We start from the raw sequence: 13,049 nt of genomic DNA on the forward strand, positions 1-13,049 counted from the left end.
TAGCTATCACATACCTTTTAGTCTAATGAGGCCCTCTTCAGAGGAGGGTACACCGCTGCCTCTTTCAAGGTGGAAGCTACCATCCCCTGCTGTAATAAGGCATTTACTACTTCCTGGATCCACTCGGTCAATCTTGTTAGATCTTATCAGTCACGATGGGCAAGGATCAAGTATCATGTGGTGGGATGGACCGATTCAAGCTGCAACAATTAAAACTGATCTCAAAAAATCCAACTAGACAGTTACGTCCATAATTGTCTTCTTTCCAGTTGGCTGCATGATATATTGAACAATCCCCTCCCCAACACACTTCTCTGTCCTTACAGATTTTATATCTAGGGATAATCGTATCCCACTTATTCTTTCTATTCCATCACGTTTCAAATATGGCTTCTATGCCTGTGTATTATCATTTAATATTTAGCCTTTGCTGTGGAGACACCTGTCATTTAGCATATAAACCTGTGCATTGCATCCATCTCCAAGTCTCACTGTGATATGCCATTTTTGGTAGGACTCTTTAAACAGCTGTTGTTACTTTGATGTATGTTTGCTGCCAGTTGTTACTCTTTTCCCTGCTTTGAAGCTCTGATCATTTAAACCGTCCTCATCCCTAAGGCATGAGTTGTCCCAGACCAGATGTTCCCCAGCTGCTGCTGACTTATCTCCAGAAATCAGTTGAAAAGCTACTCTGCATTCTCTTATTATGTGCCAGCAGTCTGATTCCATTGCAGATCACATGGAAACTATCTCTTTGTGCACCTTTGCATGTCCCCAAACATGTCCCAGTGCTTAACAAACTGACTCTCTTCCTCCTACCCTGTTTCCCCTAAAATAAGACCTAACCTGAAAATAAGTCCTTGTATGATTTTTCAGGATTATTATTATTATTATTATTATTTATTTTATTTATATCCCGCCTATCTAGTCGCGAAGACTACTCTAGGCGGCTTACAACAAAGTTAAAATACAATAAGAATAAAACAACAAATTACAAAACAGGTAAAAGAAAAAAGACAATAAAGAAATAAGAAAATCAAAAATAGTCTTATGAGAAGGCCTGCCGAAACATCCAGGTCTTTAATAGATTCTTGAAAGTGCCCAGCGAGGGAGCTCCGCGAATGTCAGGAGGAGCCACCGCCGAGAAGGCCCTATTTCTTGTTTTCTCTTTCCGGGCCTCCCTCGGTGTTAGGCTCCTCAGCCTCACCTCCTGGCTCGCCCGTGTGACCCGGGTAGAACTTGGTGGGAGAAGGCGCTCCGCCAAGTATCGAGGCCCTAAACCGTTTAGGGCTTTATACGTAAGCATTAACACTTTGAAGTCGATGCGGAACCTGATGGGCAGCCAATGCAATGCGGCCAGAGTGGGCGAAATATGTTGGAATTTTTTCACTCCACTAAGTAATCTGGCCGCCGCATTCTGCACCACCTGTAACTTCCGCAGCAGCCTCAAAGGAAGCCCCACGTAGAGCGCATTACAGTGGTCTAATCTTGAGATTACGAGCGCATGTACTAAGATGGTGAGCGCCCCCACTTCCAGGTAGGGCCGCAGCTGGGCTATCCGCCTAAGGTGAAAAAAGGCGGTGCGGACCACCGATGCCACCTGTGACTCCATGGAGAGCACCGGGTCCAGATGGATCCCCAAGCTGCGTACCCCATCCCTAGCAGGGAGAGTCACCCCTCCAAAAGAGAGGGAGTTACCCAAATCCCCGACTGTGGGGGGGCCCACCCTCAGCACTTCCGTCTTGTCCTTATATTACAAGGATGCTTGTAATATAAGCCCTACTCCAAAAATGAGCCCTAGTTAAATGAAACCCCGCCCTCTACCATTGTGCAGCAACCAGAAGATGACATGACTGCATTTGAATAAATGTAGATTGTTGTCCATGACAAGAATAAAACATCTTAATATAAGACCCGGTCTTATTTTGGGGAAAACAGGGTAATACCAAGAATTTCATCTAGGAGTTCCTTGGGATTTAACACATTTTTCCTGTTCACCTAGATTTTATCTCTCAGAATCTGATGAATATATTTCCCGTTGTTACTGATGCCAGTTTCGACCAGGTCCATGAAGGAAGTTGAATCTGAGGAACTCAACCAACCTTCAACTAGCTTTTCCTTCTCTAATTTAAGGACCAGACTGCTCCTCATCTTGTATTTGCATTTTCTCACTCAATAAATCATTCATTTTCTTCAACTCACGTTCCATATACATGAGGATCTCTGAATATTAATGCAAGAATCTCTCGCCAACATGCCCAACCACATACTCAGGAGGATTTCTACAGGGAAAGCAAGCACTGTGGAAGAAAATGATTCAGCTGTCATCACACATAGCACCGGGTATATATCATAGAAGGCCAAGTCCCCACATATCCTTTCATGCACAAAGAGACAGCCACGGTCACATCCCAGTCTCCTCTCATCCTTTCAGTGGCAAAGGGGCAACCCCTCTTCACTGCTGATGGAATTATTTTGGAGAGGGGTTTGGACTCCAAGGACGTGTACACTCCAATGTTAAGTACTGTGGTTATGTATTTTCTAGGTTACTTGTACTCATGTGAGTTTATTATCATCATGATGCCAATGATGATGATGACGACAAGAACAATTAATCTTCTCTAATATCTTAAGAACCAAGGGGGGGGGGAACTTATTTTTTGCTTTACCCCAAGGCTTTTAAACCATGCAGTAGCTTTTCATGTTTTAGCTCCAGTCTTTTTTATCTTTTGCTCTTTGTTTCCTTTGAGTTGTTTTGATCTTCCCTGGTATTGTCTTTTTATGCTGCATTTTTGTTGGCATGAAGCAAAAATCTGTGTATTTCCTCCCTTGTGCCTTCCAGTCTTTTCTTCCAGAGGCTTGGAGGACTATGCAGACAGCAGACAACAGTCATGCTCCACCAGAGGGCTCTCTTCTCTAGAGCTAAAGTCTTCCATGGTTGGAAGGAGCACTGTTCCCAGAGGGTGAATTTTTCATCCAACTCATAGCATTTTAGTGCATGTTTCTTTTAATTATATTTTGACTCGCATTACATTTAATTTGTATATATATATATATTTTAAACTTGTCCATTTATATTTTAATTGTAACGCATATCCTGTAGGGTATGGTCTGTCGAAAGGTTCATAGTTAAGGGTTGTGCATACCCATACTTCTCCCATGCTGCTGGGGAATATCCTAGCAACAGATCAACAGCTTCTAATCTACTTTTAAATAACAATTTAATGTATTTTACATTACTTCAAGAGTCCTGATGGGCAGAAAAGCAACAGATATATACTTGTAATAAAGTAAGTCGATAACAAATTTATTTATTTATTTATTTATTTATTTATTTATTTATTTATTTATTTATTTATTTATTTATTTATTTATTTATTTATTTATTTATTTATTTAGCATGTGGGCCACCCAATTTTTCATTAGAGTGCTGTATTTAAATAATAAATAAAATGAAATAACATTCTAGTGAGACTGATTAGAACATACTACCTCATTCAAAATGTTTGTGCTTTGAAGATTTATACATTCAATACAGCAAAGACTATCTTTTGCTCTAGTGAAATGGTATCATGTAAATCTTGTGCCTTCATAGTACAGCATATGTAAATGCTGTTTCAGCAGTTGTGATAAGAAAAATAAGGCAGCAGGATTAGAAAGAGAGATTGCATTTGATTCAACACAGGGATTTAACCAGGCTTTGTTCCATGGCAACTGAGCTAAGAATAATCAGTACTGTAAACATAACAGCTCTAGTTTTGGGACAACAGTACAGGGGACTCAGAATCAACTTAAATGACTTCATATCCAAGTGGGAATACTCAGTTTATTCAGAAATTTTAAATCCCTGTTTTTAAAACTGACTCCTTCAGCCAGCTCCTATTTCCTTGAGAAGTAGGAGCAAACAGACAGCCATCAACAAGTCATTATTGGGCTCTTCCAGGTGGGGCCAAATTTCTGCCCCAGTTGGTCACAGTTTGTTGTGGTGCAGGGTCCCCGATGCAACTCTGTGGCTAGTATGCTGTTCAATTTATTGTGTTCGGAACTGCAAGTGTGGAAGTGACTGCAGGAACCAGTCATGTGACCAGATATGCAAGCTGGCAAGACCCCTGTACTTCTTTGTAGCCACTTCCACATTGCCAGTTAACATGCATGGTAAATTGAACAGGATTATAACTACAGTATGTCTTTGAAAAATACAGGAAATGTTTGAAATTCTTGTGTTGTGGGGGAAAGATCCTTACAAATGGATTTCCCTGCCCTGATTTCTCTGGGGCATTTCTCTTGGACCTATTTTTAAAAGGTTTTTAATTGTGTGTTAGCTAAAAGCTCCCCACAGGAAGCAGCTGAAGCACATTCTTAGAAAGTGAAAACCCAAACTCCACTCCAGGAACAAACTGTGTCTTCAGGTGGGCAAAAATAGTGTGGCAGGTCACCCTCCAAAAGCACTGAATGTAGCAGCAAAGCCTTATTGGGGCAAATACTGTATAATTGGAAAAGTACTGAAAGCATGCTGAATCCTTTTTTCCCCCAGAAATGAATGTTCCCCCCAGGATGTGATCACTGACATTTCCTAACACTTTGGTCTCTGGTCTGCTTTCCCTTTTCCCTATCACAAAACTATGGGAACATATATTTAAAATAACAGTGACTATTACTACTAATAATTTGCACATTGCTTTCAGCATTCATTGGTAGTAGTCAAGTGGAGCTGCTCAGAGGGTGAATTAGTATATATCTCCTTCATGGGCCTCTGAATGTGTGGATGATGGCTCACTCATATATTTGATGGTTGTATGCTGCTGTCCAGATGCCCACAGGTTCTACTTTTCAGAGGGCTGCCTTCTGTGCATGGACAGAGGAGCCATTTATTTTTCTCTTCCCCACTTTTGAATTCAGAATAACTCCCCAAAGTAGAGAAGATGACTAACCTAAGAATGTGTGTTGACTTTTTGACTAAATAGTGAGCTCACTACTAAAAATATAATTCCTACATTGGTACAAAAATAAAAATAATAATTAGGAGACCACGCAATGTGTTTCTGTTTTATCTTTGAACTCATGTGATAATGAAATACAACCATATGACCGTAGTTTTGTTTTGTGTTGTGTCCTCTATTTGATTGTTATTTCTGTGTTGATATGGCTCAGATTGCAGCTGTGATCCAAATACAGCTTTCAGCATGGCTGAGAACCACCTTGAGTGGATTTTGCTCAAGTCATGGAAGTAACAGAAGTGATGGTGATGACCTGTTCATTGATCAAGTTCATCTGCTGCGGTGCATTTTTGCTTGATGTTTGCTCATTGATCTCTAGTTTTTTGACATGAAGGTCATTCTCTACCGCAGAAGCAGTGTTAATGATTCATACACACATCTTGCACTTTCTGGTACTTCCAGCTATACAATCTTTATATTTAGGAAATCAAACAATTGATGCATTTATGTTCAGCCATGCACATAACATACAACAGCTACTCTGGTGCTCCTTCCGATTTATGGTATGATTCCATTGTTTTCCAACTTAATCATTTTGTTTGAAAAATTATACTTTCAGCAGAATGTTTCATTTTTATCCAAGTAAATTATTTCCCCTGCAATTTAGCTAAGGCCCCATATGAATACAAAGACCATGATCGAATTGCATTCATGCTATCTTTGCCAAGCATTCTTTACACAGCTTTGATTGCTGTTTTGTGTTAAATAACAAAAGGGAGTGCTCAGCCAAATAGGACTGCAGAGTTATTTCAAACACTTTTTATTGACCTCCCTTTAAGAAATAGTATGCAAAAAACCCAACACTTGACTGAAATGAATGAGAATTGGCTTTCTTTTCTCTCCTGTAGATGCAAGGCTGAAATATCCTTCACTGAACACTGACAGGCGAGCACTAAACAGACACTTTGGAAATAAGAACAAGAAAGCACTGCTTTCCCAGACAAACCTGTAGTCCTTCTAGGTCCGTGGTGCCTGCTGCATCCTAGGAATCTCTTGCAGCCTAAGGGCTGAATTCCCTTTCAGATACGTTGTTGGGGGTGGGTGGGTATGCATTCCAATGACGGACAAAGGGTGGGACCAAAATAGCAGCATATTTTAATTTAAAGCTCTTTTACTGCAGTAAAAGCCTTACAAGAGAGCAGCATATGAGTGCTTCCCTCCCTTGGGTCCCCCCTCTTAGAAGCCTTCATCACTAGATGTGCTGACCAGGATTTCTGGGAGTTTGTCATTCGAGAACATCTGGAGACTCAAGATTAGGAACCACTGTTCTAGAAGATGGGGGAAAGTGTCAAAACATTGGAAAACCACCAAAATGATGGTGTCACAGGGAAAGGAATGTAACGAACTGGACTCAGCTGTAGGGTCTGAGGTTGTCAACTTCTGAGCTACTTCACAGTTCCTGGTTCTCCATGGTTTTAAGCAGTGCCTTTTCTAGCACTGCCTGGACACGCTAGGGAGTGTCTCAGAACAAAATATGTGCTCTGATACTAAGCTTTTGCTCTTCTTATTTCTGATCAACAACAGAGACCTTCGTACCAATAGCAAGATAGTACCCAGCTCTCACTGACATGTGTTAAGCTCAGATTTTCGAAAAATGAGTCAGAAGAGGTCTGGTGCCCCTGTGCTTTGGAGGGTCCAAGATGCATAAAGAGGAAAGAACAGTAGGTCAGGACCATGGGTGGAGGCCTGTTTGGAAGAATGCAGCTTCTCAGTGCTTCATTTCCGAGAGAGCTTGTTCCATCACTCTTGACTACTTCCCTGAATGAAAGGTAGGCACATCTTGTCTCCACTGGCTTTATCTCAGACATGCAGGATTAGTTGTAAGTTTCTTTTTGGGAGCATCCTGGGAACATTATTTTGGCTGTGGAAAGGATGAGTGCCTTCCACTGTTTCCCACTTTAGCCCCCCTTGAGGACTTGAGAACTCAGCAAAACGGTGAGGATTTGTACAGGGAAAGGTGAATTGACAAAAGTAATACACTCACCCCAGTGCTGGTGGGCTCCTCCACTTGATTGCAGCCACTTCACTGTATGAAATGAACCCCTCTGCTCATAAAATGAAACTTGGCATGCCAGATCCTAGTTTCTGGGCGAGTCACAGTCTAGATCAAATAAGCAAACGACACTATAGCCTTTTTAATATTTGGCAGATGGTGCGAGGGTGTTTGAATGAGAGTTGTTGTTTTGCATGGCACAGAGGGGTTGCGGAGGTATTTTTAAAAAAGACATGGAGAAGAAAACTGCCACATTAAGTAGAATTATCCCAAGGGAACAAAACATTAATTTTAAAGGGTGTGTTTGATGTCAAACACAGTGGCCTCTCTTAGTCCCTTTCTTCTCTTTAAATGCAGACTTTATTTTCAATTTCATTTAAAGCCAATAAAGAACAAATGTGCGTCACTGACTATATTTGCTGACAAGGTAGCTAATTATTATGTATTTCATTTTCAGTAAATCTTGCCATAATGGAATTTCTAGCATGACAGCTTCCATCTGCTATGCAAAACAAGCACAGCCTTGCTTTCTTGGGTGGGGCCCTGACACAGGCAGCAGGCAGATGCTGCTCCGGGTGGAAGATGGAAAGGCAGGCTGGAATCGGAATAAGGAAGGAAGGAAGAGAAAGAAAGAGCAAGTTTTATAATTAGTATTCAGTTTTCTTTTTTAAAAAAACCCTGACAACTGGAATTTTATTAAAATTAAAATTAATGAATTTTCACTGACATGCCATTGGCTAGGTTTTGACAGCCTAATTCTTACAAGGGCTCAAGTAAACCAGCACTGTTATACAAATCCCCCAGACCACAGGTCTGATTCACACATGCATGTAATCCCATGTATTCAATCCTATTCAGATCTACTGAGGAGTTAATAGATGGGCTCTACTTCTCAGTAAATGCATATAAGACTGCTTTCATTTATTTATATTTTATGATTATAGTACTGGAAACTGCCAGTTACTTATTCCATTAAATACATTTTGACCTGAAGTGATACGGAAGAGCCCTTTCCTTGGTATTAAATTTTTAATAGCCCATTCATATAGATACACACATGCACACATCATCATCATCATGAATTTATGCTGCAGCTTTCCTTGTATGAATATCAGCATGCTAGCCAGAATTTTTGTCCCTCAATGCTCATGTCAAACCTGGCCCTACCATTAGGCAGTAAGTCGCAGTAACTTACGTTCCAGTCCACTTATTTGAATCAGTCTGCTCTAGGTGGGACTAATACTGCATTTAGCCCTAACTGAACACCCTAGAACATGTCCAGGAACAATTGCAAGAGATCTTGCAGCAGATAAGAGGATGTGGAAATTGTTCCCCAAAGGTGGAATATTTGCAAACAACCCTGAGTCAACCATCATAATTGGTATCACAGCTATTGGCCAAGAAAGTGTCTTTCCAATTTTCAGGTTGTAATCCCTTTACAGTGGAAAGTGGAAGAATGCTGCAGGCAAACATATTTTTACTGGCCTAGTTTCTGTTCATTCCTCTGATGTGTAAGTCCTTCTATTTCCTTCGTGTTACGGGGGGGGGGGGGGAGAGAGATTTGGCTTAGGCTTTCTTTGCTTGGCAGCTGTATGAGATAGCAGAGTGTTGGTTTTTATCTCTGCTGTTGTTCAACATGTATGTGAAGTTACAAGGAGAAATGGTCCAGAATTACAGCTAAGTAACGCAAAAACCCATGGATATGTGCAATCCAAGTTCAAAACCTTACAATCCTCCTCATTTGGTAGGGGAATTGGGTGCTTAAATCTTGTGTATTGACATTAGCAGAAAAAAGTCAAAATTAACATAATTAAATCATAATTAACAATGTTAGATTATGGCCACATAACGTGGACAGATGTGTACTTAGCTTTTCTGTAATATATGAAGTGATGTTGACGTATATTCTTAATAATAATTAATAAAGGAAATGGCACAGTCCAGGAAACACCTTTCATCTTTGATTCAGTTTCGAGGGATGTAAAACGCATTCTTTCAAGTAGTTATTTCAGTATTTACAGAAATCTGCATGGTTAAAACCATACAGAAATGGAAAACAAGAGAGCTGCAGTGAAGTTTGACTGTTTTTGATTATTTTTAAAGAGCACATTATTTTCAGATAAACAATGTGCAAAACTAGAAGCTAGCCTGACAAGTTTTTTTCTTTTTGTTTGTCTTGCAAATTCTGTGACCCCTGAATTCAGATTGTTAAATAAAATAGCTTCTCTACATAACGGAATCAGCATAGGGGGGGAAATTGACCATGTAACTATCTGGAGTGAATCTGAAATACTACCGTAATTTGGCTAAACTGCCACCTTTGTATTTATGAATGGATAGTTACATTATTTCTAGAAAGATCCCATATAGTGGCAATGGAGCAAAAGCAAACTGATGAAAACCTACTGTAAGATATTCTGTGTAAGTAGTTTATACATATACTGGATACTCTGGCAATATTATCCAGTTTTTGGGGAAATGGGCAGTTTACCCTCTTATCAAGTGGGAGCACAAGGAAATATTAAACAATAGCAACCCTCTTAGAATACACAAGAAGGAAATATTTTCAGCAAAGTAACAAACTAACTAAATTAACTCACTGTTTGGATTAAGTGATGAGAATTATGCAGTGACATTCAGATTTGAACTCATATATGAAGGAAGTTCATATTCACATTTGATTTACAGACTTACAAAGTCACAGTGATTGGAGACTGACATAGAGCCACATGTTTACAACATCTGAATTGTTCCTGAGATCTTTTTTTCCTGTGTGACCTTCCAGTGACTGTATTGACTGTTTTTTTGCACCTCAGCTACATAGAAAGCAGAAAGTGCTACCTCTGCTGAATGCACCTCCTCTGATTGGAAAGGAAAGAAATACAGCCTTTAACGCACCCTAGTCTAGAACACCCCTTAAGCAAAACTAGCAGTCCTCTCTCTCTATGCGTTTGAAAGGCTTTGAAAATGCTTTAAAGGGGAGGAAGTTTATTTTTGATAGTTTTTGATAACTACTGAATTTACTATTCAGCTACCATTTGTATTGCTTTTGACATTTGCAAGCCAACTGATAAAAAGATATCCTAAAAGATGAAGCATGAAAATTTTTAAAAATAACAATATCTGCCTTACAATAATGAATGTAACAATGTAATCTGAATGTAACTTGCATTTACTTACCTGATGTAATTACTACTGTATTTGTTAGAATATTTTTATAGGTTCAAAAGTGTTTATACACAAAATTAATATTACTTTTTTTCCTGTTGCTAAAGGAAAACTCCCTCTTCTCTGTATGGGCATAAATTCTCACAGATGGTAAGATGTGTGCAGATTTGTGCTTTATGGACTATAGCTTCCAGAATCCCCAAGGCAGCACAGCTATCTATGGAATTCTGGGAATTGTAGTCCAAAAAAAATACAAATCTGCACACTTAAAACTTTTTAAGATTATAGCTCTCCCAGAATTCCCCAACAGCATAGCAGCAGTGGGTCTTTCTGGAAGCTGTCATTTCTCTACCTCTGACTGAGACTTCATAGTAAATCATCTTAGGACAACTAAGGGAGGGAAACTGAGGGAAAATCAGCATGACTCCTGTAAGGGTAAGTCTTGCCTTACAAACCTTTTAGAATTCTTTGATAAAGTAAACAGGCATGCAGGGTGAAGGCCAGGTATGTTTGCATGGATGTTTTGCTGAGTTTTTTTTTCCTGGGGTTTCTTTTTGTCTCCTCACCACATGGCCTGGGGTGGGGCCTAGGGGTTGGGACTTTCTGCTTTAAAAGAGTGTGTCCCAGGACCCAGGACCCTTTTCCCTAGGAAGCTGGGCTGAGGGTGAAGGCCAGGTATGTTTGCTTGGATGTTTTGCTGAGTTTTTTTTTCCCTGGGGTTTCTTTTTGTCTCCTCACCACATGGCCTGGGGTGGGGCCTAGGGGTTGGAACTTTCTGCTTTAAGAGAGTGTGTCCCAGGACCCTGGACCCTTTTCCCTAGGAAGCTGGGCTGAGGGTGAAGGCCAGGTATGTTTGCATGGATGTTTTGCTGAGTTTTTTTTCCTGAGGTTTCTTTTTGTCTCCTCACCACATGGCCTGGGGGTGGGGCCTAGGGGGTGGGACTTTCTGCTTAAACTGGGAGAATAGGTGGCAAAATGGCAAATGTGTTTCAATATAAGAAAATGTTAAGTAATGCACACTGGGGCAAAAAATCTAAATTTTAGTTATCAGTTAATGGGTTCTGAGCTGTCCGTGATGGATCAGGAAAGAGATCTTGGTGTGCTGGTGGACAGCTTGATGAAAGTGTCAACCCAGTGTGCAGTGGCAGTGAAGAAGGCCAATTCCATGCTAGGCATCAATAACAGCCAACATTATAATGCCATTGTAGAAAACACTAGTGAGGCCATACCTGGAGTATTGCATACAGTTCTGGTCGCTGGACCTCAAAAAAGGCATAGTAGAACTGGAAAAGGTGCAGAAGAGAGTGACTAAAATGATGACTGGGCTGGGCTGGAAAAGCTACAGCGTTTGGGGCTCTTTAGTCTAGAGAAAAGGCACCTGAGGAGGGGACATGATTGAGATGTATAAAATTATGCAGGGGATGGATAAAGTGGATAGAGGGAAGCTCTTTTCCCTCTCACGCAATACTAGAACCAGGGGACAGCCACTCAAATTGAGTGTTGGGGAGAGTGAGAACAGATAAAAGAAAATATTTCTTTACCCAGAGTGTTGTTATTCTGTGGAACTCCTTTCCACAGAATGTGGTGAAGTCTTTTGACCTAGGTGCCTTTAAAAGGGGATTGGACAGATTTCTGGAGGAAAAGTCAATTGCAGGTTACAAGTCATGTATAATCGCCAGGCTTAGAAGAAAGGTACCTCCAAATGCCAGATGCAGGGGAGGGTTGTCAGGAGACAGGTATCTAGTTGTCTTGTGTGCTCCCAGAGGCATCTGGTGGGGCCACTGTGAGATATAGGAAGGTGGACTAGATGGGCCCTTGGCCTGATCCAGCACGGCTCTTCTTATGTTCTTATATTATGTTCTTAACTAATTGTGTAAGAATAACATAGCCGTGTTGTGGCCATGTTGCCATTTGTCAAGGAAACCTATGAAAATCCCTCTTACTGTTCTGTACAATATCCTCCAATAGGAGCCCTTTGAAGCCTTTTAACTTACTGAATCTTAGGCCACTGCCTAAGGCAGTGGTTTCTGGCAGACATATTTGCAGAAGCACAAAACTTAGAAATTTTACTTTTTCAGACCAAAACGTCCAGAATGCCCCAGTCAGTGTGGTAAGGTGGCCATATGGCCTCTTTCAGGTAGAATGATCCTCCATTTGAAGAGCTGCTCTCCATTTTGTTGATGTGTGTTCTCTTTTGAGTTTTAGCCATCTTGAATAATATTGCTTATAATTATTGTATTATATATGTTATTTATATGTTCTTTTAATTTGTTTTAGCCTATGTAAGCCGCCCCGAGTAGACGCTGTCTAGAGGGGCGGGGTAAAAATCAAATAATCAAATAAATAAAAAAAATAAATGTAAATGAACACACACACACCGTGAATTTTCCTGGCCAATAAGGGATTTGGAACCCAAGTCTCTGGAGTCTGCTATTGATGTTCTATGCACTTCACTGCATTAGCTATCTGGCAATACCTATATTAGGCCCATAAAATCTCAGAAACAGGCTACCTTTGGAGTTCTCCAGAACTCCTTATCAGGCTACATTTTACAGAGCAGGTAAGAAAAGACTTCCCCGAAACCATTTTGGTCAGAAGTTGAGGCCAATCTATTACATGCAATGAATTTATGAAGACCAATCTTTGTGTGTAGAAGAAGCTTTAATTAGTAAACGTATCTAACCAGCCCTTTGTAAGAAAAGAAACAGACCCCACACACTGATATGAATACTGATGCATGGCAGGAAGGCTACGGCCTGGAATGTCAATTCTGTATAAACTTCAGATGTGAGGTCAATCCCAAAACTAGACACTCTGAAAACCCGGTACAAACCATTCCTCTGAAACAATTAATTGTTGCCCACCTAGATATTTCAACAAAATGACAGTGA

General features: G+C 40.4%; 1 long non-coding RNA gene across 1 annotated transcript in view; it reads right to left on the reverse strand.

Moving 5' to 3' along the window:
* Positions 1 to 1,996: 1,996 nt before the first annotated feature.
* LOC140705776 (uncharacterized) overlaps positions 1,997 to 13,049 on the reverse strand; it is a 37,209-nt gene continuing 26,156 nt past the window's right edge. Inside the window, exon 4 of the long non-coding RNA XR_013544090.1 lies at positions 1,997 to 7,585. This is a non-coding gene — a long non-coding RNA (uncharacterized LOC140705776). The remainder of the gene's footprint in view (positions 7,586 to 13,049) is intronic.

The sequence above is a fragment of the Pogona vitticeps genome, chromosome 3 (genome assembly GCF_051106095.1).
Source record: "Pogona vitticeps strain Pit_001003342236 chromosome 3, PviZW2.1, whole genome shotgun sequence".
Classification (NCBI taxonomy): domain Eukaryota; kingdom Metazoa; phylum Chordata; class Lepidosauria; order Squamata; family Agamidae; genus Pogona; species Pogona vitticeps.